The 22,616-nt window shown below is 40.6% G+C and overlaps 1 protein-coding gene across 4 annotated transcripts in view; it reads right to left on the reverse strand.

Annotated features, from left to right (window-relative positions):
* The window catches only part of ntrk3b (neurotrophic tyrosine kinase, receptor, type 3b), a 352,741-nt gene that overhangs the window by 199,160 nt on the left and 130,965 nt on the right, over positions 1-22,616 (reverse strand). The gene's annotated exons all lie outside the window — the stretch shown is intronic.

Genomic DNA, 22,616 nt, shown 5'->3' on the forward strand with positions numbered 1-22,616 from the left:
GACCGATCTGATCCGGAAGGTGGAGATACAACACTGCAGTCAGTTGATTGGTCGAAAGAATCACCGTGCAACAGCAGCTGTATTTCTGCTTGCAGCTTTTTCTGAAACAAAGCTTGATTGGGCTTTGTAACAAAGAGCCATATGCCAATCACAGAAAAGACAAATTGCTGGATATCTCCCATATTTGCTCTTTGTTTACTGCTTCACGTTTTTCTACTTCATTGGATTTATTAGCCAAGTACACTGTGTCGCGCTGTTATGGTGTCATGCTGTTATTCAACTGATGGCATCTGGCTTACACACTGCCTACAACTCAAGTGTACAGTTGGCTGTGGAAACGTAAACATGACTAGGTTTAAACAAGCCAACCTGTACCAAACCGTACCGATCTAAACAGGACTGCTTGGTGGAAACAGGCGCAACAGAGCCAGAACCAGCAGTGTAATGGACTTTGTTCATGAAGGGAGGTGCAGCATCCGGCTGTGTGGACCCTCAGGAAAGCTTTGTTTGTAAGTTCAATTTACTGTTCTGATATATCCGTACATATATAGAGGTATATTTTGATGTTTAGTTTTTGACAGGAGAGATTTAAGGGATTTTGCTTTAAAACCTTTTTGCAATGTGTGCAGCTATGCTCTATGTTCATTTCAGTAAGAAACTACTATTCTATGTTTTTTTTGCATTGTAAATAATTTTTGTGTTGTATATTTCTCTCAGTTTCACAGATCGTGTGTGGAATAACATTGTGAGGAAATCTGTACGACAATGACACAAGTAAAAAGCCTCAACTTTACTTCAACGTCTGAGTCTTAATTTCAACCTTTCAAGCTCCGTCACATCTGTTTAGCTACCTGTCATGTAGTTCAGACCTTTGCATACTAAGGGGACAGAATAAGCAGTTTCATCAGAATCTCATCTAAAACAGATACTAACCTCTCCTCTTTAAGGTTTATTCAATTCAATTTATAATTTTTATTTAATGGTGGACAGAGATAGGAAATACAGGCTGTAAAGGGTTGTCCATCTACCAGTGAGTCTGATATCTAAGCAGGTACAAGGACACACTCACACAGGAGACCCTAATGACTCTAAGGAACTAGGACAACGACTCCATATGACTCACTGACAAACTGACGAACCTCAGAGGCTTATATGTTTTAGCTCCATTGACTTGTCAGTTAAAGACTGTAGAGACTTTTAGGAGGGGAGGTGATGAAAAAAAAAATCTTAGGGACTCTACAAAGTCCTGTTGCCATCACTGGAGCAAACTCAAACTAAATTTCCACCAAAAAAAATCCATTAATAAAATAGATACATATCCTCAGCCAAGAGCGTTTTTCCAGAGCTTAGCCTTGCTGGCTTATTTATAGATGAGCATGCGGATATCTTATGTAGATGACATGCACATGGACCATGCAGGGTGTTGAGCCGATCAGAGGTAGGTGTGAGGTGATAGGTTGGCTGATGGACAGCAGGTGAGACTGCAGCAACTCTTCCTTCTCTACATTTGATGATGGGTTTTTTTAGACTATCTGTGGCTCTGACAAACTTGTCTTTTGGGGTTTGTATTAATTTTAAATGTTGGGTAATATATGGGTGCAGACATCCTAAGGTTGTTGTATTTTAGTGTCCATTGTATTATAGGTCTTTCATAATTTCTTTGAAAGGTGAAAGAAAGCTTTTACAACAAGGAAGGGGCAAATGGAAACACAGAGGGTTGCACTTTTGACATTTGAATAAGGTAGTTATTGAAGGGAAATATATAAATGTGTCAACATTAATATCCTTTGTTTCCAAGTAAAGCTGTTGTTTATGTTAGAGGTCCTATTTTTTCTTGAACATTTAAGTGTTTTGTTGCTTTGATTCAATTACTTTTGTGTATTTTGGACTTTTAATTTCTGTCTTCTTCCATCACACCCCTGTGGCTGGTGTGGCTTCCATCCACAGGTTTGATTGAGGTGTTGGGAGTTCACTTGATGTACAAGTGCTTTTGGTTTGCTGTTGCACTTTTCTTCGACTTATTTTCAAAGTTTATTTGCTTTTTTGCATCTTGTGTTTGAATTTTCTTTTTCACAAGGAGGACACTAAATAAGAACTTGTGCAAAGCATCCTGTGTGCGATACTTTACATGATGAAGAGCTTGGTGTCCGTCTCTGGAGGGCTGAGGTGAAGCAGGTGTGTGAGGAGATCGAGTCAATGAACCCACCTTCCACAGAGGGGCTGCCTGTCTGATTTAAGACTGGGTTTCTGGGTGTGGTTGTCCTGCTTGTTGTCAGGATAGCTAATTACAAACTGTGCGCCTGCTCACATCTCATTTTCAGAATAACAGATCTATCACCAATCTCCTGTACCCCCATCCTAAACTGTGTTGGCCAAAGTAGAGCTGTAACCTACTTTGGAATATTAGGATAAATAATAATGTGGTGTTTAATCATAAAAATGAGCAAATGACAGCTATCATTTCAGACTTATGAAGACATTCAGTGAAAACCAAAGAAGTCGACCAACCATCTGTTCGGCGTCATTGTATTAAGTATTCATACTGTTCATATGAGGTCTTTTATTCAAAAATGATTACCAGCCATTCATTCAGTGAGAAATTGCTACCTGAATTGCACACTTTCTGAAAATAGATGACTTTTTCTCTATCCCAATAAGTGTTGTGCAAACAAAAGCCCTATGGTGACTCATAACATTAATAACATCCCATAATATCTGTTACTTTCATTCCAGACAAGGAATGATTACTTTTAATAAGGGCCTAATTCTGCTTTTTCAGTGTGTTTTTATGAATCCTGCTATCAGTTTAATAACACCAACAAATTACTCTCCATGCTGCAGCATTGTTTGACTGATTCTTATCTCCAAACACGACTTTTTTGTGCTGGTTCTGATTACCTTAATTGCAAAGGATAGCAAGATGAATGCGATGAAGTGAAAGGAGTTATACGACACCACTGAAGCCGTGACACTCTCCATGCTGAGTGAGCCTTTAAAGACAGGTTAGAAGTCCTACGGTTCAGGTATCAGTAACTGGATATATCTCTGCATTATCACATGAGGCTGTGGTTTGTCAGTGTAATTAATGCAAGACAATATTGTGCACAGTCATCCGTCTACGCTGCTGATTGCAAGGGGGGGGAAGTGAGTCAATGTTCCAAGACATGAGAGAACCAAGCCTTTAAGCCATGGTTCTGATTATTTCTCCAGATAACAGGGAAGTAGATGTTAATAAATACAGAGTAATGTAATGAAAACTGCCATCAATCTAATGCGACAAGCAGAGACAGGGCTACAGCTGTCCTTAAAGTGCTGCCTGAAGTGAACCTGAAATTTCCAGCTTTAAATCTGATGGAAATGGAGTTCATATGTGTGTAACCTCAAACAATACAAAAACTCTTTGCTGCAGGAGATGAATGATGAGGAGGGAGGAAGAAGAAGAGGGCTGCTGCTGAGCTTTCTGATCATGAACCAAGGCTTTAGGTTCCCATGGAGAAAAGTTTGCTGCTTGTTCAGCGGAAGGCACACACTGCCAACCTGTTCTGGCCTGCTGCTTTATGAAATGCCTCTTGCTGAAATCGATAAAATGTTAGAGTTGATTAAAACACCAATAAAGACACCCAGGAGTATTTTTTCCTAAGACGACTACAAGAACACTTCCAGACCCTCTTCCAGCCTTTGTTTTTCTGAGTGCTTTAGCAAGCCAGCAAGGAAGTGTTACACAAAATGTGTTTCCTAATTGTGTGATACAACATTGTTTAAACATCAGTGAAAAATATGTGGGTTGTTAAGCTCAAACTGCGTCCAATAAAATGCATCCAGAAAATGAAGGCATGAAGGGAGTCAAGAGGGAAAAAGTGAAGACAACCAAGAGTTTGTGGGACCACTGCCCGAAGCAGGACTCCCTAAATCCTTTTCTGTGGAGCAGCTGAGTGCATTTTGGTCATAATCCAGAGGTTTCAGAGCAGGGATCGGCGTATTCATACGAGACAGCCCCGCGTCCAAATCCACTGCAGCCTGGAGCCGGTAGCCAGACCAGACTGCAACACTGGGCTTCTGCTGTGCCCATTTGTAATTCCACTGTCCCGAGGACTGGATTAAACATTGTTTCAGTTAATTAAAACAACTCTACCGAGCCACAGGCCCAGCCCATGCTTCAGTCTTTCCCACAATGATTGTTTCCCTCCACCAATAACCGGGACTACAGCCATGGGAGCCGCAGGAAAAACGGACATCACTCTTTAGAGCACTGAAGGTTTGTGCAATCAAAGCTCTTATCATCTAGATGTGCGGCAGGGGAATCCTGTGCCGCTGTCAGAAGCTGCAGTGTGAGCTATTGTGGAGATCCCTGCTCTTCCTGCAGACTTGCTGAAATGCTGATACAGTTGCCCAAGAGAAATGGTTTGGAAAACTTTAATTTTGTTTACCTTTGCCCTCAGGGGCTATAAGGAGCAATCTGTAACTGGATTCAGAGTGCAGTAAAACATTAAAAACACTGCAGTCATGTCAGTACATTGATGCTCCAGCTAGCATTTTATGCCATAGACGATGCATCTGTTTTACTACTTTGCCTTGCACATGTGTTTGCCCCTGTGGGTCTTTTTCATGGAGACTTGTTTTAAAGAGTAAGAGCCTGGAAGTCTTTTTGAGACTAAGCAAACAGATGGTATGTATGTTGGATGCACAGGTCTTGGTTGTTTCCACCTCATTGTGTTTGAGTGCTGTGAGGTGTGTTTTATGTGTGTCCAGTGCACGTTGTATTGATTCCTTCCTCATTCATGACTGTGGAAGTGATCGCTTATCCTTGCATTCTCATGTTTCTTACACACATTGGCCCTCATTTATCAATCTTGCGTGGGAATTGGCGCAGATCTGGGTGTAAAAATCAGTTAACTGCATCGTACACGTGTGATTTATAAAACGTGCGTACCAGGGCCAATCACGGCGTACCCCTGATCAGCCGATGACGAATGTGGCAATCTGAAAACAATCATAATTAACATAACACGCCCCTAAATATCCAAGGTTCAGCTGGCCAAACCCACGGAATTCACAACATGGAGAAACGCATTAGGGAAAAAGGAAACTCCTCCATGCTGATGATCGACAACGCCATAGCAACAGAGGGAGAGAGGAAATGACGCTGTGTTGTTTGGCCGTCAGAAAAGTAGAGCAAATCAGAAAAAAACTCACCTACAAGGAAATCACTGCACTGATTCAGCAGCGTGGATGTGACAAACTAAAATACAGCAGAGTTTTAAACATTTAATTTACACGTCCTTCGTTTATACCTTGATTAATTAATCCATGATAACTGACTATTAGAAGCCACAATATTATTAATTGTTTCTGTTCCGGTCCAGAAACATCCAGAAATGTGTTCAAGCTCTGAAACTGAAACTGAAAGAAACTGCAGACTCCAGCCTGAACCTGTCACAGACTGAGGAGGGAGTGGAGCTGAATTTTGTCGATGGTGCGCAATCACACAGGGGTGGACCGGAGTTTTATGATTATTCGTACCAGGAGACGGGCACATAGGTTGTGATCTAATGTAAAGAAAACCTATTTTGTTATGAAATAGTAACTTTTTAGCACACAGTTCACATTTGTATGAGGAGTGAACTAATCATCCTGTAATCAATACAGCTTCCTTGAAAAATCCTGTGCTAAAAGTTTGATCCAGCGTCATTTCTGCAGAGACTTTATCATGGACATGGGAGTGTATTTAAAACTGATAACAGCATCTCTATTTTTATTCATTTATTTTTTTTAAGTAAACTGATAGAGGAAACACAATTTTTTATGGGGAGAATTCAGCTGACAGATCACGCTGCTTTTTCATAGCGATGTATTTAACAGATTGGCGGAAGAAGAGTGAAATGTTAGAAACATAACTCAAGGATGTAACTATTAATCTGAGAACATCAGTTTTTATTTCTGAAAATGTTTTGCCCTCATATGATCTAATAATTATCCTCAGACAGATTTCCCTCGATGCACTCTGCTCTCCACTGACATGAAACTTGCGTACACGAACTCAGACCTGGCGTGGGATTTGAGCGTACTCAACGCCCACGTTCAGATTGATAAATACCGATCTGTGCGTGGAAAGGAGCGTACACCCATTTTTCAGGCATACGCACATTTGATAAATGATGGCCATCGAGCTTACCTGTGATGGCATGTACTTATAAATCAAATTGCTATTTCTGTCGCTGTTGCTGTGTCGCAACAGAAACCATGCACTTCACATTGATAAGATGTGTCTATATAACACAACCAATGAAGTTTTTTTGTAATTTAAAAGGAAACCTTATTTCCCCTGCAGGAGTGTGTCTTTGCCTCTCAGTGTGTGCCTCCACATTGAGTGTGAGATTCAGTTACTGTGGAAACCAGGAGACCAACTGCAGCAAGGACTGAAACACAGTTTTAAATTAAATTTGCCAAATCACTTCTAGCTGACAAAACACTGCTCACTGCCTGAGAGAGGCAGACAGTCACAACATAAATACGATGTAACTAAACACATTATAGCAGGTAAGGTCATAAAGTTCACCTCACTTACTTCAAAGGTAGCTGGGTGTATTTCAGGCTCTGTCAGAACTATATGAGACTGTTCTTACAGTGACGCCAGAATGCTTCTATGTGCAGCCAAGGCATCTGCTGCATGCACATCCTGTAACAGCTTGTTAGTTGCATGTAACATGTGAGACAGAAAGACAGCCGGGGAGACAGTGATGAGGGTGCCAAGTGCGTTTACTTTCGCGCCTTCAAGTGTTTTAACAATCTGATGCATAAAATGAGGACCTGTCTTCACAGTCTCCACTGCTTCTGTTTCATCATGAAAAGAAAGACAAGACAGGGAAAAAAAAAGAAGATTGTGAAGAGCAGTTTCTCCTTGACAGCACAAAAACAATAGCCTCAAGGACACTCAACTTTCCGCTGCCCCACTTACACAACAACAACGGCAATTTATGCAAATGCAGGTAAGGATGAGCAGAATGAAGATTTACTGTCGAAGCAACTTGGATGTCTTCTTCTCTTAAAGCGGAGGTCTCCTATCTCAACAGTGGCTCTGTATACTGAACATAGAGGTCAACAGTGAGGATACATTGGCTACCTGTCACACTATCAAAAAAAAAAAAAAAAACATACACTTTACTGGTAAAAATAAAGATAATTACACAGATAATGCACCTTTTTGCTAGAAAATATATTTAAAAACATATTTGAGCCTGAACTTGACACTCAAACAAGGGACAACATCCGGTTAGAAAAATGAAGCCTATGAGGACGTGCTAAAAGTTGCACATCCAGCCATAAAAACAGAGTTTTATGGCATTACAAAGCTTATTTACAATCTGGTTCTGGCTTGGGTCTAAAATGCTGATTTCACTATCAGCACAAACTGTACGATGAGTGATTTTTTTTTTTTTCTAAATCTGCGGTTTAGAAGTTATTAGAATCGTTCGATTGTCCAATCAGAGACACAGCCCAGGTCATGTGACTGGCGGCTGCCTTGTAGCTGTTCAAAAGGAAACTCACAGCAGGTGACATATTGAACGTGGCTGTGTCCACAGGTTGGCTTCATTTCACGGTTTTAGTAACAAACAGGTGACGTTGTAGAGACTCTGTCCATGTTTTATACAGTCTATGCACTCAAACTGTACTTTGGCTGATGTATAACTTCTGTACTTTGAATGCAATTTATCATTTTCACGTCTTTTATTTATTTATTTATTTGTTGGTGTAGTGCACAGGTGCCATACAGGTGTAGTTATCATGACACTGGCAGACAGTCTGGCAGAAGCTATAACAACATGGCTGCATCATAGCAAGCTAAAGCAATCAGGTGACATATCCACAGCTAGCACAAGTAGATCACTTGTTTTAAGTTAATTCTTTTATCTTCTAAGGCTGGTCTGTTTCTGAAGACATACACATTTTCACAAAACAAGGACAGTCCATCGAACCGGTCTCATCCTATAAATACCTGGGTATACACATTAATGATTTATTAACCTCCAGAGAACATATTGAAAGTCTACTGAAAAGGCTAAAGCTAAAACTTGGATTCTTTTTTCGTAACAAATCTTGTCCCTTGTTTCATATCAGAAAGCAGTATCTGCCACCTTCATGAGCGTCTTAGACTATGGAGATCTAGTCTACATGAATGCCTCTGCCAGCTCTTTGTAGGGCTGGGCGATTATGGTAAAAATAAGAATCCCGACCATTTTAAGTGATATTGAAATCACAATTAATGAACATAATTATTTATTTATTTAAAAACTTCAGCATTGATTTACACACAACTTTAAAGAACCAGCAAGTGGCACAAACAGTATTATTGATACACATAAGTCACACACACTTACTGTGGCTGCACATGGAACACAGAAGAGCTATGAAGCACAGGAACTTGCAAACATCTACACTGTGTGGCATATTAATTGTTTTTCTTTGATTAAATTGTTTTTATGATTGTCAGATGGCAAAATTGAAATCATGATTAAAATCCAATTAATTGTCCAGCCCTAGCTCTTTGTGCATGTAAGATGCTGTGTATCATAGTGCACTCAGATTTATCACTGACAGTGCTGACTCCACTCATCACTGCTGCTTATACTCATTGATGAATTGGCCTTCATTACATATGCGCAGACTCTTGCACTGGTATTTGTTAATCTACAAGACCATTCTCCATTTGGTGCCTTCATATTTGTCCTGCTATTTTGCATAGAGAGCAAACCATCCCAGCCTCCTCTACCAAGACTTTGAGTCTTGCAGTGTCCCAGCAGTGCGCACAGAGCTGGGAAAAAAGGTTTTCTCCTTCTCAGGTCCGTCCAGCTGGAACATGCTCCAGCAGGACCTGAAGTCTAGTCACACTTGGTGAATTTAAAATTTGATTTAAAGATCTGGAAAACGCTTCTAAAGAGAACTGTTGTTGTTTTAATTGGAATCTTTGTATCATTTTAACTAGAATTTTAAACGTCTTGTTGTACCCTGTCTTTTGTATCGTAACTTTTGGTTGTAAATGTGAGTAATTTTCCTGTTGGAAACAGGTCTCTCTTGCAAATGAGACGCAAGCCCCAAGAGACAAACCTTTATAAACAAAGGATAAATAAAATAAATAAATAAATAAATATTGTTTGGATACACTGATAAGTCAGCTTTTCCACATGTATTAATTTAACAGTGGTTAGCTTGTTAGTTTCTGCTGCTATGGTCTTATCAATCAAATGTTGAATGAAGTAAAGGTGGAATAAACATTTAACTTCAAGGCGATTACAAATGAGTTTATTAGAGTCAGTGGTTATCTGTGTATCTTGAAAACAAAAACATAATAAATGAATAGACGTATAAAAATGTAATTCCTCTAGAGATTTAATGTTTCTAATATTTGATGAAATACTTCCATCATGTGGGAAAAGCTGAACAAAGGCCCTGTATTTATGTATGGACTGTTAAACCCAGTGACTTGTTCATGAAGCCAAGATATTATTAACCTGGCCCCCTTTATGTCAACAAATTCACCATTGGTCAAACTAGCAAACTGTAATACATCTCAAAAAATTCTTCTCAAACGTGTTTCAGTCATTACAGTTAGCTCTTACCCAGCTGGATTATGTTCCTGTGATGATAAAGAGATGGTTGACTGACAGCTCCGAGGGTTTCCTGTTATTAACCACATTATCAGAGAAGAGGATGGATGTGTTGGAGAAAATGTCACAAATATGAACCATAATCGCCTGCTCCAAAGTGACAGAAGAATTGGCACCGCTGTGAACTGTACGCACCTGATGGATCTCTGATCCTGATATGTTGTGTGTGTTTAAGTGTGTGTGTGTGTGTTCTGGTCAGCAGGGAGGATATCAGGATGTGTGATCTCTTCTGTGCATGCCCTCGCTTAGCCCAAATAGTCAGGGTCGTATTTTTGCTTCACATCTCACGATAAGAGGAGCTGAAAGTGAGGTGTTCCTATTGAGATACTGACCAAAACAGATTGAAGTATCTACATTTGTATGGTTCACAAGGATCTTTACAGACTCTGATAGAAAACAGTGCTGACAGACTCAATCTATTTAGACAAAGAACACAGGATTGCTGAAAATGAGATGCTTTACATCATTTCAAAAGGAGGCAGCACTTCTGAAACTCTACTTAAGAGATGTAACCATATTACTGCAACAAGAGGCATTTTTCTCCAATTCACCAAGGAACTGCATCAAAATGAATAATATTCCAGAGGCAGTCAATCGGAAGTAATTACTTGACCAACTCCCACAATAATGCTGAGAATAGCTCATAAAAGCATTAGAAGAGCAGATTAAAGGAGAGGAAATTACTTTGCATTCAGCTCAGGTCTCTGGCAGTCTGATGCCAAAAGAAATCTAAAGATGTTGTGTTTGAAGGACTCAAGAGCACAGAGTGAAAATATGTTGCTGATATAACCAACAAGAGTGTTCATGCTGCTGTGAGTCGCTCCTTCCAAAAAGTATCTCCTTGGTCAGTAAATATGATTCTTGGTTTAGTGAGCAGCATCTGTTTGTCAGCTAAATCCAAGTTGTCGTGTCTAACATGTGCACAGCTGGCAGCGTCTCTGCAGAGCGAGAGGAGCTCAGAGGCTGTGAGCTGAATGACAATGATAAATTCAGGTGGATGGACCTCGTGTTTTAGAGACATAACCCTAGCAGGTGACATCCAAATCATTCCCAGCTCTCGCCCAAAGAAATGAGCAAGGCGACATTCAGAACATGAAAAACAGCTCAGCCCCCTGACGGAGAAATTTCCCTCCAGCTCAGCTACAGCTGGCTCCACTCAGCAGGCTGCAGGTTGGGACGCCTCCCTCCATTAGCCTGGAGGATCCATTTATCCTTTCATCACACTGCACTCCTGCAACAATACCAACGTCGCCTCTCCATGCATCGCTCATCGGAGTGGCCAAGTGTCTTTTTCTCAGCATCCCTGATAATGAGTGCTGGTCTAAAGAAGGATGGAAGGAGAGCTAATCTCGTGGAGGTGTGTAGAGTGCTTCTGAGTACGTCAGGGGAAAGAGTGAAAGATGGAGGGAGGTGTGAGATAGAAAGAGTCGTAAATTATATCATTATCAAGGAGGGAGTTCGGCATTCAGGGACAGCTGAACCTTTTTTTCACCACACTCAGAGTATGAGCTTATGTCTCTTATTAAGCCCTGACATTTTTATTAAGCAAGGCTTAATAACAACAGCACAACAGACAGTTTTGCAGTACAAGCAAAACACGCCAATCTTGTAAAGGATTTCCAGGTAGGGGTGTCCATCATCATTCATGAGTGATGTGTGGGTCCCCGGAGACTTGGCTCCAAGAGCCAGGTCTTGTATGGAAGTGATGTGAGCCGGCTCCTGTTTCAAAGCTGGTTTCCCTTTTCCTGTCCTTTTTGCTGTTACATGAGACAAAGAGAGGATCTTTCTAACTACAAGCACACCACACGCTGAGTGTTGTGTCAAAGTGACCAATCAGATGCAGGGGAAGGCAATGCTAGCATTCAGAGGACTGGTGTTCCAACATCATTTACCAATGTTTGTTTCCTCTTTCAATTAAGAGGTTTTTTTCTGGAGGCAAAATAATGAAGTCTAATCTCTGAGCCAAGCCAAAATGATCTGCATCTGTACAAAGAGCCTCCCTTCACCTAGACATTAACAACACTTTGGACAACAATACACTAAATGCCAATATCACAAAGTCTGCCCTGATCTGATTGATGTGCCTTTGAATTAAGCAGCCTTAGATCGATCATAGGCAAAGTTCCGTGCCTCTTTAACAGACCAGTTCGATTTCCCCATGATGTAAAGGAAATCTTGTAGTTTTGTAACCACTTTATTGATAAATAATTTTAGATATTTGAATAAACCATAAAGTGTCATATTTTTATATTGACATCCATCCATTCATCCATCTTTAACCCTTATTTGGGTTTGCCCCCGTCTCCAGCCACTTCCACCTGCTCCTTTTTAGGGGGGGTACTGAGGCATTCCTAGGTTCCTCTTGACGTGGATGGCAGTGGCTCCACTCTGAGCCTTTCCTGGATGTCTGAGTTACCTCTAAGGCTGAGCCAAGACACCCTGCAGAGAAAGCTTATTTCAGTTGCTTGTATTTGTGATCTTTTCCTTTCGGTCACTACCCACAGGTCATGGCCATAGGTGAGGGTTGGGAAGTAGATTGACAAGTAAATTGAGAGCCTTGCCTTCTGGCTCAACTCCCTGTTCATCACAACAGACGAATATAGTGTCAACATCACTGTCAATGCTGCCCTGCTCCATCTATCAATATTTCACTGTATTTCCACCACACTTGTGAACTTCGATTCATCCACTTGCGGCAAAGACTCTCACCCCACCTAGAGTGGGCAGATCACCCTTTCACAGCTGAGAACCCACGTATATGTATTTGCTTTTAATATCATTATTATTATTATTATTATTATTATTATTATTATTATTATTATTATTTTTTTTTTTTTTTTTTTTTTTGGACCTTTTCTTACTAAAGGCTAGGGATGTGTACCTTTCACATTTGAAATGGTAAGGTACAGATGCCTGGTACCTGGCAATCGGTATTGGTACTCAGTGGTATCAATTCTCAGTCTTTTTTGTGTTTATATGGTAAAAAAATATCAGTTTGTTTAATAATAAAATGTTTGGTTTCTTTTCTCAATTTTACACATTTATTCTTTGGTATAAACTTGCATTGCCATGTTTACGTCAAGCATGGAAAATCACCTCCTCTTCCACTCTCTTGCAGTCACAAGGATGCACTCAGGTACCTAAACACGGTACCTTTGATTTTCTGTGAATCTGTACTCAGTATTTTTGACAGAATTTGGTCGGTACCTTTAGAAGTACCTAATTCGGTACCCATCCCTACTAAAGGCTCTTAAGGCAGGCAAGCAGAGGCATCTACTGTAATGCTAAAATCAGCATGAGGGACAATACTCAGGAGCACCTGGGGTGAAATTCTCCAAAATAAGTGAGTGGTAGGGAGTTCAAAATGAAGCACATCTTGAAGATGAACAGACAGATAACAGACAGTGAATCCACACCAAATGTCACAACAATAGAGACCAAAAGGAGAAAATTTAACAAGTCATATCTCACCCTGGGTGGGCTCTCTGTCTCACTGGACCATCAACATAATGCAAAACAGAGTGTTGCATGTTTTGGTTTAAGGGTGCAAAATAGGGGTACACCGATCACAATTTTCTGGCCGATCACCAATCTTTAAAAAGCCTGACCTGCAGATACCGATTTGGGATGATACCATTTTTTCCTTTTTGTTTTTTATAACTGACAGCACATACCTTTAATGTTCCAATCTTATTTTATTGAAAGTCATGGAACAATACCTGTGAAATAATAAAACCTATTTTTTTTTCTTTTTTTCTTTTACTTAAACAGACAATAAAGTGTCCTGAATTTTAGGTCTCAGAGCAAAAAATCAACAATTGCTGTCAGACCTCACTGGAGGTATATAAGATCAGTTTTATATGTAAGGATGGCCCAATCACCGATCCCCCGAAATTAAGGAAATCGGCCAGCCGATTGATCTACCCGCCGATCGATCAGTGCATGACTGGTAGAAAATATTATGTATCCAATAAGATGTGCCTGGTAGTAAGAGGCTATGTTCATGCGTTCATTGTTGTGTGCCGTGAGGGAAAAAGGGGCTTTCAAATATTAAATCAACCAAATCAGGGCTTGATAGAAGAAAAAAAAGTTTGGGTAACTGATTTCAATGCATATCAATGTGAAGAACTCCCTAGTTTAATAATCTCAGATATTTGCAAAAGAATTGAGTAAAAAATGATTTGGGATACTCAGAGTTGTTCTCAGACCATAGCAGACTCACTGATCTAAGCTCAGGGAGCGTTTTTGATGTAACTGACGTCAGCAGCCTGAGCACCACATATCGTGCCATTCCCAGTAGAGCATAGATGTAAACTTTAGAGAAACTCTGAATCACGCAAGATATGAAAGATCATTGAGCAAACCAGTGTAAGCATGCACAGGAAATATGAGGCTGACAGATCCAGGAGTCTGGAGGGTTGCCATCGTCTGTGTGGAGAAATACGAGACATGTTGCCAGCAACCCCCAGGGGCAAAAATCAAAAGTCTGGACACCTCATTTCCTGCATTCTGGTGAATTTTAAGCATAATCCTGAGCTATTTATGTAAAAACTATCGACATCTTGTGCTGCCGACCAAAGAAAAGGAGTACGGCACAGTTGCATTAATTATGTTAAGATGTTATTAGAATACCAAGGATTAAAACATCAAATCATAGACGTAGGCCAAATGTTAATGTTTTAATTTGAAGTTATAATAAAGTAAATTGAATTTTAACCTTCCAAAATGTCTCATAAAGGATGGGGTAGCCTAGCCTTTGGAAGATTAATTTTCACTAAAGAGGCCACTGAATTAATATTTCTCTTGCTCACACAAACACACACACGCACACACACAAAATAGCACAGCAGGTTTTCTCCTGAATTGTCAACTTGTGTCAGAGGGGTTTGGAAAAAGACACAAAAGATTCAAGACACACACCCACTCTCATGTGAGACAAAATGCCCTCCAGACGTACACCTTACACGGATATGAAAGTGTACACACAATAACCTCAGTGTGAACACATATTTATGATTCTTCTTATACATTTTTATTGTTTGCAATCCCTCATTTAGCCTTTTCTCTTTATTCCTTTGAGCGACTCATTTAAGTGGGCAGAAAGGAACATGAAAACACCATCATGGTCTATTCTCACAGCTGACAATTGTGTTTAATGTTATTTGAATGCAGGCCAGCTGGGCTGCTTAAAGTCGAGCATGCTTTAAATATTCTCCAATGGGAGCCATCAACAGTTGAATAGCTTTAAAACAACATATAGAATATTCATAATCTGTTCATAGCATCATTGGGTTTTTCTACCAGCAGTATGATGTGCTACAATAGTTAGTCTGAGGTATAAGCTTCAAAGAAGTGCCATAAACAAAAACGTTATTGTTCATCGAGTGATCTGATTGGATGAGAAGCAGTGTAGGAGACTCTTTGCTGTGTGCATCTCTCCAAGTGAGGGGTTATGCGTAAAGTCAATAATGATGATTGAATCACAGCCGACCAAAGCAGCTGTCAACAGACTTTCTTTCAGTGGCTTAATGATTAGAAGACACATATTAATGATTATTATTACTGAGATGTGAAGCCAAACTATGGCCTTGATGGATGCAGATGTATTGTGCACACGGTTGATGTTGCACCCCTTCCACAAACAAAAAAGCTGTGTATATAAATTACCAACAAGATCCTCCAGGTACAGCAGAACAGATTCTTCTGTTGACACTCATAACTTTGGAAAATCCATGACTCATGTGTGAGTGTTTGTTCTCTCCCAGCTTCCCTCTGCCATTCCTTTTAAGAGCGCTGCAGGAGCCATATTTGTCAACAGAGCTGTCAATCAGTCATCTTTTTAACATGAAATAACTCATTCAAACCAAGCTCAGAAAAACAGACGCAGGCACATAAACAAGACTGATGGGAATGAGCTGATCAGAAAGAAAGCATGTTTAGAAAAACATGGAATAGCATGTATTTCATTGTCATAGTCTCACCCATGTTACATCTGTCACAAAGGAGGAAGTGGGCCTAAAGGTAGGTTCTGCAGGAATTTTCATTACTTGTTAGTCAATGCAACATTTGAACTAGGCTCCTCCTCCTTGGCTCAGTGCCAGCAGCAGCGCACACCCACTGCATCCAAGTGTGACTATGTAAACACTCTCTCTCGCCCAGCAACCACCTGTAGCATCGCGTTTCTTCATGGGACAGCCTTAAGAGCTGTGCTTCTGACCTGTCTAATCACTGGGTCATTTGACACATCCCTGGTTATCAGAAAGCCAACTCACTTTGCTCATTGTGCCGTGCTGCTCTGCAAGTTCCTGAAAGTGAGTGAAAGTTGAGCCAAGCTTCACCCTCATTTAGGAAAAAGCTTTATCTGTTTGGCATTTCATTTTACTTTGGCTGTTTTTCTTCCTCCGTGCTATGTCCACTATCGTAGCTGCTCTGATTAGCTTGCACTCGCGACCATCAACACGCAAAGTCACTGGACACTCTGTCATTGCCCAGTATGTAATCAAGCTTACTCACAGCTCTGAAATGTCCTGATACAACCAAAACGTCAACATACAGAATGAGGAAGAGGTTAAGGCAGACACAGACACTGACACACATTATAGGAGCATGTAGAAGATGACTGAGCAGGATTACTCCTGGAAAAGTTGACATTTTATTGTTTAGAAAACTGCTGCAGACCCTGCCTTTAAAGTGCAATACTGCAGGCAGTCATCAGGGGGAGCCCTAAAAGTTAAGACATCACTCAGATCATCTATTTCTCTGTCCATGGTTGTTGGCCATCAATGTTGTAGGCATCCAGGAAAGTGAGAAACAGTCAACAACTGTGTGACTGTTCAGGTCAAAATCATGTTTACAAAACAAAACAGTCTCCTCTTTCCAGCATGTGTTCATTTAGATGCCACTTATTGAACTGTTGTGTGAAAGCTATACTACACTTGTAGCTGCGCTGATGAACAGAGTATCAGTGTTTCAGCCTCTGGTATTGATTAAAACATGACCCCCTCTCTTGTTGTTATGCTGAAACCAGCTAATTTTTAATCGCTTTGTACACATCAAAACATGTCCAGCTACACATCATAACTGCTCCCACTCTCGACTAATAAAAGATCAGAGATCACTAATGTTTTATTCTGCCCAAGCTCTGTACTTCAACAACAGGACACAGGAACAAAACATCAGACAAACAGCACCTGAGAAATCAAACAGCAGCAGGCCTCGTGTAGCAGGGTTCAGGCAGTCTGCCAGCCCTCAGAGCTCATCCAAAGCTAGCTTGAAATCCACAACCTGGGGTCTGTCTGCTGGAGGGGCAGCAAGCTTCCTCATCCCTGTCTCACAGCTGAGAAGGTGTTGTGGTTGTTACACGTTATAACACCAGCTCAGGCATGCCTGGATGATTGCCACTACCGCACAGCAGCTCTCAGCATCTCCCAGCATCCTCTCTGCCGTAGCTGTCATACACAGCCACCTGGGGCTGCCATCTTGACTTGTTTTGGCGAGGCAGGCTGAGTGGAGGGAGGAGCAGGGGCAGATGGTAGCGTTAAACTGGCAGGGGTGACGTGGCTGGCATCGAGCCGGGCATCCCTGCGAGTCTTAGACAGCAGGAAGCCACCTTGACCCGGCTCGGGCTGCCAGATCTTAATTCCCATCACCCCACTGGAGACAAAGGGCCGCGGGCCATGCAGATCCACGCCTGGTAAAGACAGCTCAGACAACCTGGCCTCCCAGCAGCCCCTAGGTCATTGGCCAACTCTCTGCTAAACATCTTATTAGGGATAATTTTGTACACTTTGGCTAAGTTCTGTTTCTGTATGCAAGAACCCAACAAGTATATGCATGCTAATGAGATTCTTGATGAAGAGGAGGAGGCAGAGGGCCAAGTGGAGAAACCTCAATTTAGAAACAGAGAAGAAGTAAACAACTGATGATAAAAGTCTTAAGTTAGAATTGCAATTTGGCGAGGCTGTTCCAGCCGTTTAGGCTGTTTCAAAGCTACATGCTAACCATATCTTGACAACGTGCTTAAAATAACAATTTCCTGGTCATATGTATGGGGCTATTTATGTTTGACACTGAAATCAGTGCTTTGGCACACTAAAACTGATTTATTATCAGGAAACATAGAGTATGGTTCAGGCTGATGGAGACATGCCGCTGTTGGAGCATAAGTGAAAGTTACTGATGTATTCTCACTTGACTTTTGTGCTGCTATGTAAAAATTCAGAGAATCTTAAATGGATCAGAAGATGTCTCCTTTATGGTATGCATAGTGATCAAGCGGCAACCTCTGGTCTTAGAATACGAGACAATGCTGAAGTGCTAAAATCTGCTGTTTCTCGAGTGTCTGCTTGAGGCTGGCTCCGGAAGTACTGGAAGTGATTTCCAGTACTTCCGGAGCCAGCCTCAAGCAGACACTCTTAATAGGTTAATTTCTGCTTTGAAAACAGCTTTTTTGGCTTGGTGTGTACGTGACGTACACACCAAGCCAAAAAAGCTGTTTTCAAAGCAGAAATTCACCTATTTACAGCCTGGTTCAAAAAATGTCTCCTGTCTAAGTCACTAATTTAACTATCTGCACCCACTGTATAGGGGGTGAATTTTTTTCTCACTCAGTTAGAGTTAGGAGTTCAGAGGATGTTAAGATCCCAGGCTCCCCCAATAAGAAGCACAGCTGAGGGTCACTTGACCGACAGGCGCCCTATGGCTGTATGTGAAGCCCTTGCCATTATCAATATGGCCGCTATAACCGATGTGCTTCATATTCCGTTTCAGAAACAGACGAGTGACGTCTGCGAGACTATGGGGGGTTTTGTTGCCATGTGGCAACATTGTACCATAGTGGTCAGTAAAGAAAGAACAAAGTTTTTTATTTATATTCCAATGTTTTTTTTTGTTTTGGTTTTTTTTTGTTTTTAACACATAAATAATACTTGGCCTCAACAGTTTACAATGCATGCCATAAAAAGTATAAAAACTTAACAGAATAACTCTTATTTAAGATTTCATGTCTGAACGATGCCTGCACCCCATTGGAATGAATGGGTCAAGGAGTCTAAACATATTTAATCTAACTTAACTATGGCAATTTAACAAAAGATTTCACTTCTGGGGCTTTTAGGAGACAGACTTTTTATGTGGGAAAAATGTGTGGAGGAGAAGCCTGTGGGCTGTAAAGAAGGCTCACAAAGTTCACTCTAGTAGACCAGAGCCTACAGTGTAAGTCTGAACTTTACTTAAACGAGCATTTTTTTTATTATTATTATTTTTATAAGTGATAACTGAAGAGGTTAAAAAAAAATAATATTAATGACCAGTTTGTTTTTGAACAGTTGGCATACCCAAAGACAGTATACCAAAATGTTTTCATGGTGAACCCATAATGGTACAGTGTTACCTCAGGGCAACATTTGCATTTCTACATGTTTCCTTAAATTATTTAGCAAATACAGTAAATTAAATTATGAGCTTGTATTTCTTGTTAGTGGCAGACTTGTTTCTATTGCAGGGCTTCAAAGTGTTACAAGCTATTTTGACCAGGCAGCCGAAAGCCACATGGGTCGTTTTCCCAGTCAGATATTTATGGAGGACATTGAAAACAGGCGGATAAGGAGGAAAGGAACATTTAGTATCTAAACTCCATGGTGGCCTTTCGGTGACCTACTGCTTCATTTATATCGTGCTGGTTGCTTTCTCCCCTTTCCCTTTCTCCTCAGGGTGCAGTGTAAGCCTTAACAGAGCCTCCATGGTGTCAAACAGAAGATGGAGAAAAAATAACGGATTATTGTGCAGAGCATCTATAGGATTAGTGGGAAGGGCAGAGAGGCACACCATCTCAAGCTGTGCAGGAGGGAAGTGTGAGGCTGGTGTGCCTTGTCCCACATGAACACCATTCAAACCAGACGAGCAGCATTCAAACCAGAGGCCAGACAAATCCTCTCCAGTCTGAGTTAGCCTGCGAAGCCAGAGAAAGCTATGCCAATGTTTTACTCTCTGCTGACATGACTTAATTAAAGTGCCACAGCCTTTCTCTAACTTCTACAGATTTAATTGGATCATTAGTAGAACAGATTTAATTACAGCCACAGCCAGTGGTTTGTATTAAATCTGCACCTGGAAAACTTGGTCCAATATCAAAAACTGAACAAAACCGAGCAGTTAGTCAATTAGAGGCTTTTCAGTGGACCGTCCTCAGTACTCAGTTCTGAGTGAGTTTGTCTGCAGATGCCAAAAAGATACTCAAACCAACTACATGTTGGATTATTGCAGATGTGAATATCCCAGCATATACAGATGAAGAGTTTAAAGCAATATGAAATCAATCATTACCAGACTGGTTCAAAAATAAAGATTACAGACTGAATATGGCCAGGATTAGTTAGTTTAATGTGATATCATTTAGTGGGGTTCTTTTCAGATTTAACATATTAATAATTTAGCAAAACTTCAATCCCCTTTAAATCTATACAGCCTTAGCTCCAAGGCAATGAAAGTCAAGAATCATTAAAGGCAGAGGTTTTGAGCTGCTTTTAAAAAGTCTTACTCTTATAGCGATGTCTCTTCAAACGAACAGAGTAAAAATGAAACTGATTATGTCTTTACACTCAACTTAAGTGTCTGTGTTTGATAATTTCCCCAGTTTTTCACTTTAGCTGTTAGAAAGGCGTAGGCCAGCAGGATGTTTTTCTTTAGAGTTAATGGGCTCTAATTTTGTGGCGCAGCACAGGGGGCGCAAGCCTGGCGCACCCAGCGCAGTGTTCATTTCGTGCTGTGCACCGCCATGCACTGCCAATTTGACAATTTGGTAGACCGTCTGCGCAGAGATGGGTGTGACTGCGCGCCAGGGGGAGTTGACGGCACACCAGGGGGAGGTGTCAGCAGATTAATGTTGGCGCAGTGAAAATTTCGTGCCAAAAAAAGTGCGCTGAAAGCTCGCCAGCTCCAACCTGGTCTATCCTCGGTGCAAAGCAGAGCGCACCCTCCACAGCTGTAATTTGGGCATCATCTTGCTTTACTCAATGTGAAGTCTCCACAATAACTGCCCCCCCTGGTGGCTGGCTGCAGTATGGATAAAAAAATTCTGCCTCCCCAGTCATTCCATATGAGCTGTGGTCAAAGTTTGTAAAAAATACATACGCCTTGTTGAAATGTTTCTCACATCTGATAGCTGTGGTGACATGGAGATATTATTGATCTGCCTGTTCAGGTCCTCTTTTTTTTCCAAATAAATTTATTTTCCAATCAAGAAGAGATTAGACTCTTGGAAGAAAAAAAAAACAGTTTTTGTCTCCTGGCTCCACACAGATTCCCTCAGAGGCCCTCATAGTCCTTACTGGACAAACCCTGGCTGCACCTCAAATACCTGTATCAGGTTTTCTTTTTTCTTCTTCTTCTTCTTCTTCTTCTTCTTCTTCTTCAGAACCATTCAACGGAGCCACCCTGTGCATTCTATATACAGTCAAAGATTGGGACACTGGAGCACACATCATGACATCATGGCCGTGACAGCCAACGTTAAATCAATGTGTCTGCTCACCTTTTGTGAGCTAACTAACTGTAGTAATTTTGTTTTTAATAAATAAATAAATAAAAAATCAGTACATGACTTCATAACTCTATACTGCAAAATGTAGTGCGACTCAAAGAAAAGAAGCATTTAAAAAGGGGTCTTTTTGTTAATGACTTTGGGAGCTCATGGGACATGCAGTCTTGACTAATAATGTCATCCAAACAGAACAAAAAGGACGAGAAAAATCCTCACAAGGCTTTTAATAGTTGATTAAGACAGATCCATGAGGTTATGAAAAGACAGATATCAAACCTTTTGCCAACACTTTACTTTAGAGGTCCGCAAATTTCATCGCACTTAGGTAACAATTAGACAAAGTTTTTCTTATTTCTTTGAAATTACCGCTGAAATTTCATGAAAATTTGGTGAAAATGAGCACATAACTTCTGGCCAGACTTTGTTTTGCAGTGCGCCTGTACTCGCAGTGTCTTTACAACCCCACTCTTGGTGAATATCACATCTGAAGCCTTCAGCTGTATTATGTAAAACACCATAGGCCTAATCATAAAGATTTTTCATTTTGCACGAGATCTCAATTATGCATATTAACAAACTCGGTTCAAGAACTAAGTAGCTTTTTATCACCTGCTTCTCTGGAAATAGCAGAAATGTTGGGATACTTCTAAAAACATTTTGTGGTGGGTTGTAATTTAATTTCAAATAAATTATTTGCTAATCGTCACCTTCTTACCTTGCAATTTGGAGTGAATTTCAAAGCAACTGGGGAAAAAAAGGCTCACCTACCATTTGTGACTTGCCATAATAAATCTGGACATTATTTGAAAGAAGTTATGAGCTAATTTCAAAGAAATAAGAAAAAAACTTTGTCTAATTATCACCAAAGAGTGATAAAATTTGCAGACCTCTAAAGTAAGGTGTTACCAACCTGACTTGTATTTTGTAGACGTACAGTTATTGACAGGCAGAAGGGCAAAGATTGTTTGTCATTTATTTGTTGGATTAATGTATTTTATAGAGATGAAATCGTGTGGAAAATAACAAACTGCAAAGTCATCGATTGCAGTTCTTTAGACTGAGCTGAGCTGATGATTCAGATCAGTAAAGTAAGAGATAATTTCCCCTCCTTTGACAGAAAAGCATCAAATCTGCTTTGCATCTTGACGTTCTGTATTCTTATATTTATCTGAATTGTTTCTTTACTGTGTCTAATTGAATTGTCTGAATGGGTAAGATATGCACCACTAAAACAGGATTAAAAAGAGGAAGCCTAGGGAAACGAAATTAAAAAGCTGCGATGTGGACAGTGATAATGACGGCGGAGTGTGAGTTTTTGCGGTACACTCGTGGTGACATTTCTGAGAGAAGGCTCGGCTGATTATCAAAGGGTTCAGTGAGTCTTAAGCTGTGATTGCTAACATCACTTCTGAGTC

Source organism: Halichoeres trimaculatus, unplaced genomic scaffold, assembly GCF_033239565.1.
Source record: "Halichoeres trimaculatus isolate MK-OKI-2021-1 unplaced genomic scaffold, fHalTri1.1 fHalTri1_scaffold_3, whole genome shotgun sequence".
Lineage (NCBI taxonomy): Eukaryota > Metazoa > Chordata > Actinopteri > Labriformes > Labridae > Halichoeres > Halichoeres trimaculatus.